Raw genomic sequence first — 19,873 nt, 5'->3', positions numbered from 1 at the left:
ACAAAGTGAGAACAGCAGCAAAGACACAAACTAATAGTAGATTTAGTGAATGGCAACATGAAAATAAATGAAGTTATTTTTATTGTCCCCAAAATGTCAAACATCACATAGGTATGCTGCAGTGTAAAGTGATGTTGCAGAGATGAGGAAGACAGAGCATTAGGTAGGAAGGACACATGATATTTATCGATGGGAAAAGTTATCCTCTGTGTTTTAAACATACATGACAATGTTGAAACCAGTTTACTGTGAGCTTTTCTGTGTAATATGGTTGTTTCCATACCAATACATACATATTCTTATACTCAAAATATTTATGATATTTTTAAAGAATACTTTTCTTGAATTTAAGTATGCACATATTTTAAAATCTGTCCATAAATTACAGCATTTGGTTACAATCTCTCCTTTGTATGACTGTTGAGGGTTTTTTTTTCCATTTATTGTACATAATAGAATTAAATTAAAGTGTACCTCAGCATTCTTGTTTAACATCTCATATACTGGAGAAGTGCCATTTTGATAATTTTTATAACTTTGACTTTGGAAAAAATTGATATATTATGATTTTCTTTTGTCTTATATTTTTTTTTAAATGAGTATGCCACCTAAACTGTGTGGTTTATGATAGAAGTGACATATTGAGTGGATTTGGAGCAATCCTTTTTTTTCAAGGATTTTAAATCTAAACATGCAAAATTATCCATTCAGAAGTTCTGATCAATGCAGATTTTCTTATCTAGCTGGGAAAACATTTTCTTCTGGATGAGATGGTATCAGATGCTTTCTCACCTTCATGTGTTTTGCTTGAGCTGTGAATTAAATCCCTTCTTGATATAAGTATGGTTGATTTTTATGGCCTCTCTTTAAGTGCTTCATGAAGTCATAGTCACACAAATTATCTTAGTCATAGTCCTATTAAATAGAATGAGAGCTGTGTTTGCATTTCAGAATTCTGTCTCCCACTCATCATAAATATAGCAAAATGTGTGTATTTTTGCGCAGGCAAATATATGTGTGTATCCCTATATTTGAAAACGTGTAAAAATATAACAGGCCTCACAGATTTGTTCCCAGACTGAGATCTCAAAATAGAAAGCAGTAGGATTGAAAACTAATTTTGATTTAAACTACAGGTTCTAGTGGTTAACTTTGCAATCCAGTTGGGTATAAAACAACTGCAGATCTTTGCTACACTGCCTGGACTAGCAATATAATGCTAGATAATGAAAAAGTAGGCATACAGAATTAGTTTAGGAAGATGGTGATATATATATATTGCTGGGAATAAAGACAGTTCAGAAAAGTAGAATTTCTTGTGCATTATTCATATAGTGATTACTGTATCAGTGGTTTGTTACACAGTCTTTGAAGAAAAGCTTGATGTTTAAGGAGAAATTTAAAGAAAGAAAAAAATCTTATTATTTTGATTGGTGGAAGAACAAAAAACTTCTCACCAAGTCCCAAAATACTATTCCTTGAGCACAAAAGAGTATTGTAGAAATTAATACAAAAACTTAAACTTACAGATTTAAAGATCAGTTTTGCAAACGTAACAGGATGATTTAATCCAGTACTGAGCAGACTACATCTGATGAAGAATGTTGAATGTGTACAGTTATACTTGTTTACTTTCTAAAGATCCACTTATGTTACTAGAATGGAAAAACAAGCGTGGGTCTGTGCTTGATGTAGACTTGGTGATGTAATTTCCTATTATTTCATTATTCAGACATAAAATGATGTAGTGTTGGAAACTATGACCACACATATATTTGCATTTCTTATGTACAGTTCTGTGTTATTTCAGAATTGTCCTAATCCTAAAGAATTTGCCAGTATAAACTCATGCCATTTCTCTAACCTGGTAAAAAGTCACGCTTCTGAAGTGTCAAGGACACAATAAATAGCAAGTTCTTTGTTTGACAGAGCTGCAGTGCTGCAGGTTTGACCAGCTGGTAAGGTCCTGGCCCAGTGGGCCAGGCCTTAAAATGTGTATGTGAGTATGGTTATTGCTGTAGCCACAGTTCAGATGGGAACATACTCAGTTCAAAAGAAAAAACTTACAGAAATATTGACAGCTCCTCAATGTGCACATAAAAGTAATTTTGCTGAATTTGTTCTGACTACATTCTGCTATTTATTTATGTTTTGTCTAATGTTTCCTAACATTTTCTTTATCTTTACACTGAAACAATTTAGCAGTATCTCTACTGAGTAAGAACTTTAAGTCCCCAACATGTAAATGCCAGGTCTTGCTTGTGTAACATGGTCCATATAAAGGCCCAAAGTGTGGGTCCCCATCTTTTTTTCCCTGTTGCTATCTATGAAATGCTTAGATTTCACAAGTCTCCCTGTCTGTAAAATTGCTACTGATTCATTTTGCCATAAACAGGCATCAGTGTAGAATTTGGCAGTTAATGCTTTTCATGTCTAAATTTCCATAAGGAAGATTTAACTGGTTATCTTGCCCATGGGCATTAGTGTAATAGATTAGTGAACATGTTCTTGTGCAGTAAGCCAGTGGACGTTCACATTCTGCACGTCAGTTTATTTCTAAAAATTAAAAATCATGTTCTCAAAATCATCGAATCATAGAACATGCTGAGTTGGAAGGCACCCATCAGGATCATCAATCCCAACTCTTGCCTATGTGCAAGACACCCCAACAATCACACCATATGGCTGAGAGCATTGTCCAAACACTTTTTAAACTCAGACAAGCTGGGTGCTGTGAACACTCACTCCCCTGGGGAGCCTGTTCCAGTGCTCCAGCCACCTTCTGGGAGAAGAAGCTTTTCCTGATATTCAACTTAAATCTCCCCTGACTCTGTTTCATGCCATTTCCTTGAGTCCTGTCACTGGTCATGGGAATGAAGAAATCAGTACCTGCCCCTCTCCTTTTGCTTGTGAGGATATTGAAGAACACGGTGAGGTCTCCCCTCGGTCTCCTCTTGTTCAGGCTGAACAAACCAAATGACCTCAGCTGCTACTCATATAGCTTCACTTCCAGACCTTCACCATCTCTGTTGTCCTGGGGTCATGGATCCTCACCCCAGGATATGTATGTCCCTCCTGGCTGTCAGGGCACTACTGACTCAAGTTCAACTTGCCATCGACCTGTACCCCCAGGGCCCTTTATGCAGTGCTGTTTTCCAGCCTCTCACTTCCCACTCTCTCCATACACCCAGGGTTCCCATTGCAGGGACAGAATCCAGCACCTTTTAAACTTCATATGATTCGTGATTGCTCAGCCCTCTAATTTGTTGAGGTTTCTCTGCAGGACCTCTTTGCCCTGGAGGGAGTCTTGAGTACTGTGTCCAGTTCTGGCCCCTAAGTTCAGGAAGGACGTTGAGATGCTTGAGCACGTCCAGAGGAGGGCAACAAGGCGGGTGAGGGGCTTGGAACACAAACCCTGTGAGGAATGTTTGAAGGAACTGGGGTTCCTGGGTTTAGCCTGGAGAAGAGGAGGCTTAGAGGTGACCTTATTGCTCTCTACAATCCCCTGAAGGGAGGTTGTAGACAGATGGGGGTTGGTCTCTTTCAATAGGTAGTAACTGACAGAACAAGAGGACACAGTCTCAGGCTACGTCAGGGAAGGTACAGATTGGATATTAGGAAAAAAATTTTCACCAAAAGAATAATAAAGTACTGGAAGTGTCTTCCCAGGGAGGTGGTAGAATCACCATCTCTGGATGTGTTTAAAAAAAGACTGGACATGGCACTTGGTGCTATATTCTAGTTGAGGTGTTAGGGCATAGGTTGGACTTGATGATCTTAGAGGTCTCTTGCAACCTCATGATTCTGTGATTCTGTGATTCTGTGATTCTGAGTCAACAGCTCCTCTCAACTTCATGTCATTGTCAAACTTAGTATTCAGAGTTTCGTGTCAAAGTTGTTTATGAAGATGTTGAAGTGGGCCAGGGACAGAGCCCTGTGAAACCCTACTAGTGACAGGGCCCCAGTCTGATGTCACCCCATTCACTGTAACCCTTTGTGCCCCACATGGAAGCCAGTTACTTGCCCATTGCATAATCCCATCCAACTGTGGGCTGGGCATTTTGTCCAGGAAGACACTGGGAGAGATGGCATCAAAAACGTTGCTGAAGTCTAAAAAGTTCACATCTACTGGTTCTGTTGATTGGCTAGGTGAGCTACCCTGTCTAAGGTTCAACAAGCAGGCCTTTCTTCTCATGAACCTGTGCTGTTACCAGTGACTGCATTGCCCTTCAGGTCTTTTTCAATACTTCCCAGAATATTTTTTTCTATGAATTTACCAGGCACTGAATTGACACTGACAGACCTGTTGTTTCCAGGGTCCTCCTTCCCGCCCTTCTTGAAAACTGTGACAGTGTGTGGTGGCTTCCATTCAGTTGGGACCTGTCAGGAGTGCCAAGACCCCTCAAAAACCATTGAGAGAGGCATTGCAAACACATCACTCAGGTCTTTGAGGATTCTCAGATGAATCCCACCAGGCCCCATAGATTTGCAGAGATCCAGCTGGAGCAGCCAATACTGCACAGTTTCAGAGTCAGCTGGGAGCTGATCATTCTCACAGCCATGGTCCTCCAGCTCAGGACGCTGAGACCTCCTTGGTCTGCCATCAGTGTTGAAGACAGAGGCAAAGAATGTGTTAAACACTTTTGCCTTGTCCATGCACCTCTTTGTGAGGTGACCGTCCTCATGCTGTTGATGTTGTTTTTACACTGCCTTTAGCCATTAATGTATTTTTAAAAAAACCCTTTTTAGTGTTTCCTACAGTTCTGGTGGCTTCAACTCCAGCTGAGCTTTGGCTACATGAATTTTCTCTCTACAGTGGTGAGCAGCATCTCTGTATTATTCCCATTTCACCTGACCTTGCTTCCACTGGGCAGAAACCTCCCTTTATTGCCTTAGTTCCAGGAGAACATCCCTGCTCAGCCAAGGTGGCCTTCTGCCTCGCCTGCTTGACTTCTGACATCTGGGAATTTCCTGTTCCTGTGCACTAAGGAGGTGATGTTTAAAAACTGGTCAGTGCTGACAGAACCCTGCACCTGCAGAAACTTCTTCCCAGGAGGACTTATTAATTCCATGAGCAGCCTGAAGTCTGCTTTCCTCATGTCCAGAGTTGAGGTTTTGCTGGCACTTTCTCTTCTGTCAACAGAGATTTTAAACTCAAACTTTTTGTAGTTGCTGTGGACAAGATGGCCCCAGTCTCTGCTTTGCTCATGAGATCCACCATGTTGACAAGCAGCAGATCAAGGACAGTGTCTTTCCAAGTCAGGTCCCTTAGGACTTGTTCCATAAATTTGTCATCCAGGTCTTTAAGGAATCATCTGTTTCAGGCTGCACCAGCTGTTTGATGCTCCCAGTTAAATTCTGGCAAGCTGAAGTCCCCCATAAGGACAAGGGCAGTCACCTGGAAGGCTCCTTTTGTTTCCCTCAGAATAATTCATCAGTGCCATTATCCTGGCCAGGAGGTCTATAGTAGATTCCCACCATGGCATCCAGATTAACTGTTTGCCCCTTGATTCTTATCCAGTGCCCTTGACAACTGTGCCAGACATTCTAGCCCTTCCATTACTATGATGCCCTCCACCTCTTCCACCCTCCCTATGCCTTCCTGAAGAGCTTGTAAGAAAAACAGCAAACCTGAGTCCTCTCTTCTTGAGGACTTTTTTTTGGAGTTTATCAATCTCTGTGTTTCTTCTGCCAGAAGAGGGAGAAAAATTTGATCAAATTTTTAGCCTTTCCTGAGTGTGTAGAGATAAAGTTTTAGATATAACTTTGTTGTATCTAAAATCAAATTCTTGTCCTGAAGTTGATGTGATTTAAAAGAGACCTTATCTACACTGCTGGGATGATAAAAATTATGACATCATTAAAGTAGTGCCAGCTATAGTTGTGAAAGCTGCTGTCTAGTTGGAGATAAAAAGCTAGGAAAATCCAAATTGCTAGACTACACCTTGGACATAGAGGAAAACTGGGATTTCTCATTTGCAGTTGTTTGGGGGCATGTTTGGGGTTTTTGTTTGTTTGTCTGTTTTTAAATGTTCTTTCCCTTTCTTTTGTACTTCATGCAAATGCTTTTAATCTGAATATTTTTTAAGTTTTTTTGGCAACAGCAAATTAATTGCTTGTATATTCAGAAAGCTGTATTTTAGCTACCCTGTGAAGATTCTTCTCTTACTGTTTTTTATCATATTAGCTCCTCTTCCATAAGGAAGTTGACTTCCAAAGACAAAGTGTAAATATGATAAGCAGAAAATTAAACTTATTTTGTAATAAAAATCTAGTACTTCTGTTAAAACAATGTATATTTTTAAAATATTGAACAGCAGGTAAAACAAATTGATTTTGAGCTCCAATCTCCTTCAGTTGAATCCAGAAAAAGGAAGAATGACATTAACTTGTATTTTATATGCCTTCTCAGTCTGCTATCATATAATAATAACCTTTCAATTCAGGCTTGTCAAAAAAAAAAAAAAAGGACAGCTCAATTTCAGTTACCTGAAGTAGTTTCAGAGTAATTTGCTTCTCATTTTTGTTATAATTTAAGTAAATTATGTAATATCGTCAAAAGATAGATGTGTGTCTTGTTTTATGAAAGTCAAAATCCTAATTATTAATATATTTTTGTTTTGGGTTCAAGAACAAGAGATTGGAAATTTGACCTTGATAGTCATTGCTATGTGACATGAATTTAAAGTAGGAGGTTTATTTGGAGCAAACATGTCCAAGACTTTTCTAGTCTACAAAATCTCCTAACTTTGTACTTCAGTATTAGACAAAATAGTATTAAAATCATATCTGACACAGTTGTTTCCTCAACTTAGTTTTGCCCGCCCTGATTTTACTCCACCTCTTCAGTAGCAAAGTTCTACCCAAATATGAGATAGAAAATTATCATACATAAAGGTTTTACTTCCAGCTTTCAAGAAATCTCTTCATCTGTTCCCAGACTTCACCTGCATGAAGAATCTTACTTGCAAACATCTGTCTTAAATGGCACAACTGTTAGCCTTGCATAGCAAGTTTCAAGGATTTGTCACTTGGATCACACACCTCTCTTTAAGCAGTCATTTATATGCAGTGTGTTACATGTTTTGGTAGAAAGACAAATTCAGAGTTCCAATGCCTTGCTACCACTTCAAGTGGACCAGTTTCTCTGAAAATGCCCTGAAAAGATAATAGCATAAATTTGAGCAGCCTGGGGCAAAGGGACTATTTTTTAATAAACTCGAACCATGAAAAATAGGAAATATATGCAGTAGCAAATGTGAACAGAAGGAGGAAAATTATGATAGGATTTAGAAAAGCACAAAGTGTGAAGAAATTATAGTGCTTCGAGGCACAGGTGAAAGTTAGTGCTGCTCATAAAAGTAACAAAACCCATTCATTATACAGCCACTGAGTTGCTCTGTAAGATCGTAATGTGAATGCATGTCATGGGTTGAAGGCAGAAAGCAATTACTGATGCCTTATAGTAAAACCATTTTTAAACTGGATAGCATATGTTGATTTTTAAATATATTTGTTTTTAAGGTAAGCTAAAATATGCATTTATCAAATATGAATTTTGTGAACTACATCAGAAAATTTCATGAGTTGTAGTCATAGAAAGAAAAGTAAAGGTGGATGTGTTATTCTGAAATGGTGTTATTGCTATCCTTTATTCAAATGAGTATAAGAAGAGATGGGGAAAGCGTGAACACTTCCAGAAAAAGATTTCAAAACTTGTATAAGTAGTATTCCATCTCTGCAGTGGTATGCTCTCAAGTGCTTTCCATATTGCATGCAAAAATGCAAGAAGAAACAGAGGAACAGCATTTCATCTTGTAGATGAGAAAATCAAGAACAAGGGACTTATGCCTTTACAACAGAACAATTCTATTTTGAGAGATAGGCTTTATCTGAACCTCAAAGGAAGTAGGCAACATATCAACTCTAGAGATTGTACTAAGGTTTTAAACCCTTTGAGGTGGAGTTTTATCTGAGGTTTTAAATTCAAGATTTTGGGAAGGAAGATAATTCCGGAACAACACATTTCAATATGATGCATTCCCCTAGGTAATTTTTGTATCTCTAAAGAAAAGGTAGGAAATTTTTATCAAATAGGGAATTGGAAAGGACAGAAAACAGTGACAGGATTATTAGACACAGTGAATGAGAAAAATGATATGGGTCTATAATTTTTTTGTGTGTGTTTGTGTAAAACTTGTAGAAGCCCAAGAAAAACATCTGAGAGAATATGAATATATAGTTTGCAATTTTTTGGGAACTGAAAGAAACCTGTCCTGGGGAAAAAATAGGATAAAGAAAATTCTAGCAAAGCCATCCTTGAAAAGCGTGAAGTTTTGCCCTAATGAGGAAAATACAAAAGGCTATAAAATTTTATAAAAATGAAATATTACATATTAAAATCTAATGTGAAAGACCAAAAAAAGGGAAATAGAAACAAAGGTATAAAGATACAGCAGTCTTTTGAGAAACATTCTCCCGATCATGAAGTCAGCCAGAGAGGTTGGAAGGACATAAGTAAAATAAAAGGAAAATTTAACAAAGATGTACTACAGAAGAACTTGCAAAGTCTGTTATGATAGGATTTTTCTTGTAAGATACATCAAAACCTGCCCCAAATTTAGGCAATAATAGAAGAAATTCTTAAATAAACAGGTAAAATGGACAAGGACTATCAACAGAACACTTCTATAAAAGCCCACAAATTAAACACATTAATTACTAATTGTCAAATATGAGCTTGCCATGAAGCAGAGCTTTTTGCTGTTCTATATGCTAAATAGGTTTTGGGAAAAAAAAAAAAAAAAAAAAAAAAAAAAAAAAAAAAAAAAAGAAAGAAAGAATTTGGTAATACCAAGCTAACAAAGGCTTTAAAGACAACTATGCAAAATTGCAAAACTGAAGAATCTGATAAAATAGCAGATGAAATCTAAAATGAAATGAAATGTGAAATGATAAGCATGGCAGTGGGAGCATGGTAAGTTTGAAGTTGCACAATGGATTTGTAATGAGCATCACTGTAGAAAAGGGTCTTTGAGCAAAAGCAAACAATTGTATGAATATGCTAGCTTGATGCTCAGAGGTCAAGGAAGAAGCTGAAATATTAGGAGGTGTATGGAAAACAGAAGAATATGAAGCAGAGGTTTTTATGCTGGCACATATGTGCCAAGACTACCTGCACGTTAAGCAGTGTAGGACGTTCTGGTCAGTTTTCTGGAAGGGTACCCATTTTTGTTATGTAAATGTATTATCCATTCATTGCTAGGAGAATAGGCACATTGGAGGACTTGCAGAGTATTATAGCTATTTTAAGCCAGTTCCTCCATTAAAAAGAGTGCAATCTTGGAACAGTCATTACCCAGCAGTGCCTGACCTCGTCAATGCTGCTGTGTGGTGCGTGGTGTGAGGACACACACAGTGTTCTCTTGCATGTGTAACAGTCAGAATGTTTGTGAGAGAAGTTAACCTTGTACATAGAATGGGACTGCATGCACTTTGGGGAAAGTCTGCATTGATTTTTTCAGTCTTGGTACAGTCCCTAGGACTGAATCAGACCAACCCAACAGATGAGTCCTCAGTACTAACACGGAAGTGATGAAAAAAATACTAGCAATTGGTCTATAAGCTTATAAACAAAGTTATCAAATATCCCACCATAAGGAAAATATATTTAGTGGGAATACTCTTTCCCCAAATTGCTTTTTCATGTCCCGTCCTCAGATTCAAAACCTGACTAATTTTCCCAGCTTTCATGTCTCTGTCTATATGTTCTAAGGCATTTCTTGGGGTAAGTGCTGGACACTTATTCTGTGATGAATTGAAGTTACTCAAAAAAAAAAAAAAAAAAAAAAAAGAAAATGCACTAAGTGGACTTAAGTGTCTCTCTAGAGGTCATTCTGTATTCTACTAAAATCATATTCCCTGTCTCCAAAAATGAGGCTTTATGATTTTATCCAAGGAAAGAAATAAAAAATATGGCAATATTTTTACATTCCTCAGTGCTTTATACCCTGCTACAACAATTTTACTCCATCTTTTTTTATTAAAAAATCCAGCATCCTACTGTGCAGTACATTATCTAATACATACCTGTGACTAATGGTGTTTCTAGTAACAAGTCCTCCGAATTGTCTGGCATTGATACTCATGTTGTATCCATTCAGCAATATGTCTTAAAAAAACTTATGAAAATATACTCTGAAAAGTGGTTCTCATAACCTGTATTTCACGATTTTCAAATGTAGGAGAAAATGTATGGCTAAGTAATTCTCCAGTGTTAACTTAATTTTGTTCAATAATGTCTCGGGTGATACAATTTACATCACATCACCAAAACAGTACAGTACTTAACAATCAAGGACTGACAGTAAATTTATTTGGTGTTATTGTTAAAAAAGATAATGGTAAATATTATTTTGCTTTGAAAAATTAAAGAAAAATCCTCCTGCAAGTGTGATAAGAGTTTATGTCTATTGTGCCAAATTTAAATGTTGATGTTATCTGAATCAATGTCATAATTACCATTTTCTCCACTGGAGAGAGACTGTTTACCTATATTCATGCCTACAGAAGAGGTTATTGTAGAACAGGAAATTTAAAAAAAGCCACCAAAATACTAAACAGTTGTGATTTAATTCAGCCTAGTTGACAAGTTTAAAGCATTTTTATGCACTATTGTATATAGTATATTTCTTCATGTAACTTCCATATAGTTTTGAAACACTGACTTTTATAGTCGTGTTTTTAAATTTAGAGAATATAAAGAAAGTAGAATTGATACAAACAAGGTTTTTATATACTTCTTTTTAAACTCATATAGCAATGACATTTTTGGTGGGGCATACATAGTCTTGCTTGCTCTGCATTTAGCCAAGTATAAAGTGGAATGTTCATACTCATGCCAATTATATATTTTTAAGTATTGTAAATGCTTTTTGAATATTGAATTGTTTTGAAAAATGCCTACAATGAGAAGAAAATGATATAGAAAATATATCATTGAATTAAAGGAAGCAAAAAAGCTAGTCTAACTAGGCAAGTGTAACTGATTTCTGGATTATGCTTTAGAAGATATTTAAAGAAATAGGAGACCAGTAGCATGATAACAGGAATATATTTGGCTTTGAATATTCAAGTGTTTATTTGCACAGTTCTCTCTTAATTAGAGATTTCTCATGTCTCAGCCTATCTATAGGAATTGTTTTTTTCAGTCATAACTGAAAATACAGAAGCTTGCTTAGCATAGGAGACAGCATGGGCTGATGAAGTTTTTACCTTTCTTTTACATCTGTTCCAGTTGTCTAGGTCTTTCACAGCCTGTTGCTTTGAAAAATTTCTTCAATGGACCTTAGCAGATTCATTGTAGTGTCTCTGCTCTTTTGTACTGGCTTTTTTTATTCCTATTATTTTCTTTTGTATGTGCTTGTGCTAGGGAAGCTAGTCCTACTAAAATTATACAGAAACATTAAAGTGTTCCTGAAGTGGTCCTGGACACTGAATAAGGCATACACTGCAAATATAAGCCCAGGCCTTTTGGATCTTTACCTTCAGTTGTAAAGTGAGGGTGCTTTGCCTGGCTCTGAGATTAAAGTCTGTAAACAACACATTTTTTCAGAGAAATGGCAGTTTTCTTGCAGCAGATTGGAGACACAGTAGATTATCCAAGAGCTCTCTGTCCTGTATGATAATGTGCTTTTTTCCCTATCTATTTAACTGAAAGAAATTGGGCTACCTTACCAGCCCAGAACTGCTCAGAAATAGAGACATATTAGAGATAATGAGTTCTTCATCTCACTCGTGTAAATGGATGTCGGGTGGCAACAGTGATTAAGCTCTATCTCAAATCTTTGCTGCAACTTTTATAGAAAGATTTTAGGCAGTGATTGGCAACCCAAATCACTGTTGAAAATCTTTCTAGATCATGAATATTTCCAAATTATTAAGTATAACATTTGTATGCTTGTCAGTCAGAAAGGAGGAGAATACTCTTATGTCTAGTGTTGTATTTTGTTAAACACAGCTCTGATGCAGACACAGGTGACCCTAGAGTCAGACTTAGTATTACTAATCATAATCTTGTCAGCTTCCAGCAGTCTGCTCCCCAAAATCCCTCCATTCTACATCGATATATTGAAACTCCTGTGCTCACGTTTTAGATAGGTGCCTAAGATAAACCATCTTAAACATTGTATGGAAGAGTGAGCAAACATAACATGTAGGCATGCAGAGTGTCAGTTCCTGATGGAAGAAAATGTCTTCATCTTAGTTTCTGTTAAATTCCTGTTAGAGAGATGGACAGGTGGTGCATACAAGAGAGATTGTTCAAGGTCAGGTCATATGTGATAAAATGGCATAAGAATTTCCCAGCTAGTTTGATGCATTCCTGTGCAAATTTTAGGGAGTTTTAAAAAAATAAACACTGTTAAAGAAATGTGAGGTTGTCTAACGAGTGACGTTGTCTAAAAAGTAGAAAAAGCATAAGTCTGTTGAATTGTGCAGCAACTGCTATTTTGCAGTGTTCTATAACTCTCTTGAAAGAAAATATGCTTTTTCTATAAAGAGACAGACATGCATGCAAACAAGTAAACAACAACAATATCCCAGATGTCACAAGAACATAAATATCCTGATTTACCCTGGAAACTGCTCTAGCAGTCTGTCAGAATTTTTTGTTGTTTTTATTCCTCCTCTTATGATATTTCTCTAGTATTTTTTATTTTTAAACTTCTTACAACCTGAAGTGGTAATATTTTGCTCTGTATGAATGTGCCATGTTACTCAATGGAACTTCGCACCCTGAAAATATCTTGAAAGAGTAGTGAAAACTAGAGGTAGAAACAGATCATAAGGGTAAGTTGTTTTTATTGATTTTGCCATCTCTTAATCACCTATTCAGAAAAAAATTGTAATTGAGCTGAAATGCTTTAGTAAAAACATTTACATTTTCATTGTCCTCTATAATTTAGAAAATAAGCAATATCAGAAAAATCTTCAATTTGAAATCACTAGCTGTTTTGTTAGTCTTTGTTGTGCTTACATTTTTTAATATAAATTGTTATTTAGGCTTAATGATGAAGGTGATGAAATAAAAGTTTATATATATATTGTTCTGTTTATAGTCCAGAATGAATGTCTTCTGTTTGAACTATTTATTTGGCTAATATTTTGGACATATCATGTTCAACAGGAATAAAATCCATAACACTTAAAAGAAAACTTGGAAAACTTGTAAGGTCTGGAAGAAGGGCATCTGTCTGTATGACTCATGTCCCTGTTACAATAAATGGCACCAGTCTGGCACTGGAAGTACCTCTGTGCTAGTTGAGTGAGGTCTTTTCTTGTGGTGTTATGTGTAAATTCTAGGTATTGCACCCACAGTAAAATGGAAATTAGGGAATGTTCTTCAGTCTTTTCAATCAAATGTACACAGGAAAAGAAGTTACCTCTCCAATCGTCAGCCTAGTACTGTATAGCCTGCATTTTTCTCCTTTTTTTAAAAGATTTTAAGAGCTCCACTATTCTGTTTTCAGGCTGTGATATGGACTGATGTATTATGGTTGCTCATAGAAACATGCCTGAAAGTATTTACAAGAGAATTTCGCTTAATATATAAAAAAAAGATTTGACCCCCATTTAATGTGCTAGTACTCTTTTCCTCAGTTAAAGCCATAAACTTGTACCTTGATTTCATACATAGTTCTAGATATTTTATTAGACTTCTATGAATTTTGTTAATGCATCAACTAGTTTAATTAGTTAAGTATATTTCTCTCTTGTGTGTATTGCTGGAATAGATTGACCAATTATTTATTTACTTTTGTGTCCTGTGAAAAAAGTAATGTGGGGATACTCTTGCAGATACTAATTTTTTGCTGATATAATTGATGTTATATTAGGAAATTTTACTGTAGCATCTGTTGGTCAGAAATTACTCTTTGTCTTGTCTTTGGCTGGCTGAGCTAAGGAAAACAATGTGTGCAGAGATGTATCTAGCTCAAATGAGTATATAAATCTTTTAACTGCCTGATCTCAGAGCATCTGAATTTCCCTTTAATTCCACTCTTCCATGGTTATTGCAATGCATGTAGCCAGAGGCTGACAAATGCTTCTTTTCAAAGCTGTGATGCCATACCATCATCAGTTGCTAGGGGTTTTTGCTTAATTATTGTTTTAATACAATCACAGATTTGTCAAATTCTGACAACTATATGAAAGTACCCCACTACTGGTTTAAGCATTCCTAGCCTCCTGGATTTGAAAATTACTCTAGATGCCCTTCTTTCTCTGAATTTTTAGCCTATGTCATGGTCTGAATAGCATATAAGTTTAAAAATGTCTTTAGACTGAGAAAATTGATAAAAATATCCAATAAGCCTTATTTCGTTATTACAAACAATACTGCCAATGTCTAGTTAAATATAATTGTGGTAAAATGCCTGTAATCAGAAGCCTGTCATCTTCCGCAATTTTTTGAGTTTGTATGCATTTATTATTGACTGGAAAGCATGATCTATTTACCGATATGCTTGCTGTATGGTTCAGGACAACTATGTGTTGAATGGTTTAGTGATACATGAAACATTTGCTGTGGTGGATTTTAGAATGTGTGCAGCTTTTATACACTGATGAAGCGTCTTATGCCTGAATGTAGAACTTGAAAGGACTTTGTGTTAATTATATAAATTTATTTCTTTCAGTATAGAAGCTACTTGGATGATTGAGGGATAAAACCTCACCTTTGACTTGCAAAAAACTCCTAATTCAGTCCCAGTCACCATGAATAAGAATACCGGTAGTCTGCGTGGGAAGAGCAAGAGTGTAAGTAGAAGGTTTTCTTTTTCTTGCTTTTTTATTTAATATCAGTATTCTTCCACACTAATTCTGTGTTGTATTAGCCTTTCAAATGCCACTTTCTGAGATGGAATGATAAAATCATTATAATTTGAACCCTATTATATCTGTAACCTAAATAAATATGCGTGTGTCTTCAACACCAGGAGATAAGATTATTGAATAGTAGTATGGTTTCAGTTATTTTTTTTTATTTTTGTAATTGACACATTCATTTTCCACAGTTTATTTTTTAAAAAGTTAGTTTTTTTCTTGAGCATTCATTGAAATATAAGATTATAAAATGTCCATATTGTACTCAGTTGTAAATGTATGCCCCTGCACTGATGTTAGGGACTACATTTGATTTGATATGAAATGTTGACTGTGAAATATTCCAAGAGATCAACGCTTATAATTATATAAGCATAGGTTTGGATATGGCTTAATTTTGCCTATTTTCTGGTCATTTTCATGTGTTTTGTCTCTTTCATATATATATATATATATATATATATATATATATATATATATATATATATATATAAATATTTTTTAACCTACAAAATTATTTTGGTGTTAAGTCCTAGCATATCTGTGGTGTTATATTTTAGTGAAATGGTATGCTCTATCTTACCCCTGGAAAATGTATGGTTTATTGCAAGCCTGTGATCCTCCCCTGCAGTATCCTGTGTCTGTAATCCCATTGGCCCAATCTGTTCCGCGCCCACTTTGAATCTCCCTGTTAAGTGTGCCAGGGGGACGGTTCTCTCTCTCTTTGTGGGCTCTCCTGGCTGGTGCTCTCTCAGCCCCTCTCTCCCCCTCCCCTTTCGTCCCCTCTCCCTCAGAAACCATGCTGCCTCCCAGGGGTAGGACCCCCAATAACCCCTCATCTAATGAGCACCCTCAGAAGCTGTGTGGAGTCTCCTTGCCTGCCTGCTGCCACCAGCGAACACGCCGCTACACATATCTTGCTCTGTGAACTTAGATAGAATGATCTACAACTATTTTTACTTTGAACTGGTTACATAGAATATTTCTTACTGTTTGCTGTTTTGAAATTGTAAAATACATAGTCTCTGAGAAGTTATTTTACGCTATGTGGTGACGTGCTACATAAATAATTTTTTGACTACTGCTTGTAGGAGAATAGTGAAACAATTTGAACTATTTCAACAAAGGTGACTTTGGAGATGCCTTATTAGACTTGTTGAGCACAGCCAAAGATTTCATATAACATATCAAATCTTCCATTGTTCCACATGCCTGTCAATTTGAATTTTCATTGTCACAGTCATCCCTGGTCTGCCAGACCAGTCATTTCATGAAGAGACCAACTGGTGAATAAATAGAAATGCCATCAGTTGAATGATCTAAAAAGAAAGATAGAATAAGAGTTCTGTTTTTATTTATTGGCATGTTGTCACATGTGTTCCAAGAAAGTTTTTGTCTTTTAGGAAGTATAGGAATCAAGGGATTGCTTCAGTGGTTTCAGATGTCAGTGAATATACTTAATACAGAAGATGAACCAGCAGATATTTGTGAACATTTGGGTATTTTCACCAAATATAGAAATCAGTGTGCATCTTGAACTAGCTGAGGCTAACTTTAACAGTGTAGCATAATAGGAACTGTTGGTAAAAAATAAACATTTCCATTTCTTTTCTGACAATACAATATGTAGAGTACTGTTAAAATAATTAGCAAGTAAGCTTGCAATTAAAAATATGTGGTTAGTATTTATTAACTGTGCTTCTAATAGGTTTTTTAATTCCATTACTTAACTATGCTCAGATGGCACAATATGTCTAATCCTGCTAGACCTTCACTCTCTCCCTGATGGTTTGCACAGTATTGCCATTCATTCTTTCATTGGTAGCCTATGGAGTTGCATTTAACTGCATTTGTGAAAAGGGTTAATATAATAGTAATTTCTTTCTTTCAGTGTTGCTCACAGCATTAAGTGAGGATGTCAGCATCCCTGTCCTTTCAGCCTATGTGTACTATTTGTCTAATACTTAGGTATCCTTAGGTAGCTCTTTATTTCTTTTACAACATCTCCTCTTAAATAATTTCCTCCTTTCCGTTTTTTTATTCCTCTTTTTTCCAGCATTTTCAACTTACAATATTCTAGGTGGTCTAATGCTTCTAATTCCATGACTTACCATCTGGTACTTATGAAAACACAGCTAAAGCTCTGTCTCTCCCTGTCTCCTTCCCTCTCTCCCTCCCTGTAATTTGTTTTCTTCCTCCATTTCCATCCCCTCCCCACCACAAAGTTACTTCTAGTAAAAAATGGAGTTTTAGTTAGTACTGATCAACCACAGAATGAGATTTTTTTGGAATAATTTTTATTATAAAACAGTGAACTTGATTTTTTTTTGTGTTTCAGAAGGGCTTAATATTATTTTCATAACTGCATAAGCAAGGCAAAGTATTTCCACACACTATTTCTACAGCTTTGCATATGTGAATATAATTTGTTCTTTATCAAAAAGCATGATGAAATATATTTATTGGTACTTTCAAAATCAGACTTCCAGCCTCTCTTCAATGAAACTAGCATTTTACTGATAGTACACCAATTATAAGAAATTACTTCTCAAGAAAGTATTGTAATAATTAGATTTCTTTGGGAGTATATTGGAGTGTATTTGGTCAGCTAAATGAAGTAAGAATACTTTCAGGTGATGAGCATGCTAGTATCAAGAATGAAGTCTGAATGTCACACTGTGTGGGATTTTATCTTGGAACACTGTGTCAGAAGTGAGTCAATCCTTGTGAAATCTGAAAGTAGCTATATTGCAAGAAAATGAACCAAGAAAGAGGATATATTTAGCAACTGGGTCTGCTTAAACTGTGGCATTTCAACAGCTTCAACAACATCAAAAGAAAAGGAGTGGGGGGCAGAATGCAAAATTAAAACTTTAAGGGTAGTTTGTCTGCCTTTTAATTTATTATTATCTGTAAAAGTCTAGAAGTGCAAGACTTTTGATTTCATAAATATAAAAAGTATATTTGCAACAATGATAGGTTTGGGATAAACTACAGATCACTAATAGGAGACAAAGTGGCTCATATTTTATGATCAAAGCTTTAAAAGCAAAGTTTTGAGCACTGGGGTAAAAAAATGGTGGAGCTCAAAATGGTATGCTCTCCCAAGAGAGATTGCAGGAAAGATTCTGAGCTGCATGCAGAAGTTGTGAGCAGGGGGAGGTGATGGTGGTGGTGGCAAATCATGCAAATGCAAAGCAGGCAGGGAGCACCCATAGGAAACTGCAAAGGAGGGCAGAGAGCTATTTGCAAACAGCTGACTCACAGAGATGTTTTCATCCAATGTTCTTAGGGCTAGATTGTCATAACCTTTGTTTGTGATGTGGAGGAGTAAAGAGAAATTAAACACTTCTTTTGTTCCTATGCTCATTTCTCCTTAGATGATGAATCTCAGAGAAGACAGGGGCCAAGGGCTCTTTGTCTGCCCCTCCTCGTGAAGGGAGAGGGAATGTCATCCTTTCTACCCCAAACAAATGCACTACACTCCTCTGCTCACCAGCTAGAATAGTTAGTCAGCACCACAGTAAGACACTCAATACCAAAAAGTTAAAGTGATGTAGTTCTCCATTGAGAGTGTGAAGGAATTGCAAAGAAGTTCAGTTCTAGTCTCTTTTCTGGCACAGTGCTGTTCTGTCAGACAGAAATTCTTGCTTTAGGTCAAAAGTTCTAAGTAAGCAATTTGTCAACAGACAAACTTGCAGTGTTCCAGAAATATTTTTCATAATAAAATTGCATTAGTTACAAATAAATTGATTTTTCTCTCATCACCAATGGTTAGGTCCATTTGTTATCTGATAGAAGGATACTTAGAGGGAGATTGCCTGGGCTAACCATTCTTAATTAATGGGAAGCAATTACATTGCATATTCTTTGCCTTCTTCCACCTCTCTATCTCTAATACAGTCTTTGCAAATGAAACAAGGGATAGAAAAGGCAAAGGTGGGACATTGCTAAAGTGCAACTTGAAATTCATACAGTGGTGCTATTTTTCCCTTAATGTCACTGGTTGACTGGCAAAACGGACATCTTAGGCAGCATGTTTCCTTATGTAAAGCAGCAGCAAGAAATGCCTAGCACAGCTTTCATCCTTTTTTTTGAACATTCATTCTAAAGGGCTAGTAATTAATGCCTATTGTGAGAGTCCAGTCTGAGAAACAATAGCTGGATTTGTATCCTATTAATTATTTTATGTTAATTTACTATATTCACATGTGTGCACTTGTTAATATCCTTTTATTTGTGGAATTATTTTTTGGAAAGAGAGGAAAGGTACTATTGCAGGAATACACTAGTTTATTCCTGACAAAGATATTGCACGTGTTCATTTTCTCCCACTCATTTTGGATTTCTTCATTTTAGTCTTCCGCCCTCTCCCATTGTGAAAGTTTTCTTCATGGAAGTTCTGACTAATGTTTCCAGCTACCCTGTTCTGTTCAGATCTCAAAATCTATCTGCCATGCTTTTCTTCCTTCTGACTCTGATATGTCTGAAATTAATAGACATGCTTTTGTCATAAATCTCTATTTTCTTCTCTTGATTCTTCTCCTAGCTCAGCTCCTGTCTATGTTCCTAATTAAGTTCCAACCTTTTTGAAGGAAATCTTACCTCCTTATCTAGGGCCTGGGCAGTACTTAAAATTTTGAGACATAACTGCACCATTTTGGAACATAAAAATACTCCCACTCATGTGCTAACAGACATAAGAATCCTAATCTGTAACTCAAATGTCATCCACTATTATGCAGATTTAAATAATAATCTGTGGGGCAATGGTATTTTTTTATTCCAAATTACATCAATAGGAAAAAAAATCTCTTGATGGTTTGAGTGGGTCTGACAGAGAGTTTTACAGCTCAGCTATGCTAGCAAACCCTTGAATTACACCTAGGTCTCTATTTTTGTGGAGTTCTTGCACATTTGTATCATTGGCATCCCTTGTCAGTTCTTCCTATCTGCAGCAATAATTGTCTGCTGGGAGGTTATATCGTCT

The 19,873-nt window shown here is 36.3% G+C and overlaps 1 protein-coding gene across 2 annotated transcripts in view; it reads left to right on the top strand.

Annotated features, from left to right (window-relative positions):
* PDE4D (phosphodiesterase 4D) overlaps positions 1–19,873 on the top strand; it is a 508,545-nt gene that overhangs the window by 55,570 nt on the left and 433,102 nt on the right. For both annotated transcript variants that reach the window (XR_010994389.1, XR_010994388.1), the window contains exon 2: positions 14,697–14,817. The gene's annotated coding sequence lies outside the window, so the exon portion shown is untranslated. The remainder of the gene's footprint in view (positions 1–14,696; positions 14,818–19,873) is intronic.

This window comes from Anomalospiza imberbis, chromosome Z (assembly GCF_031753505.1).
Source record: "Anomalospiza imberbis isolate Cuckoo-Finch-1a 21T00152 chromosome Z, ASM3175350v1, whole genome shotgun sequence".
Taxonomy (NCBI): domain Eukaryota; kingdom Metazoa; phylum Chordata; class Aves; order Passeriformes; family Viduidae; genus Anomalospiza; species Anomalospiza imberbis.
This window is presented reverse-complemented; position numbering and strand designations above follow the sequence as displayed.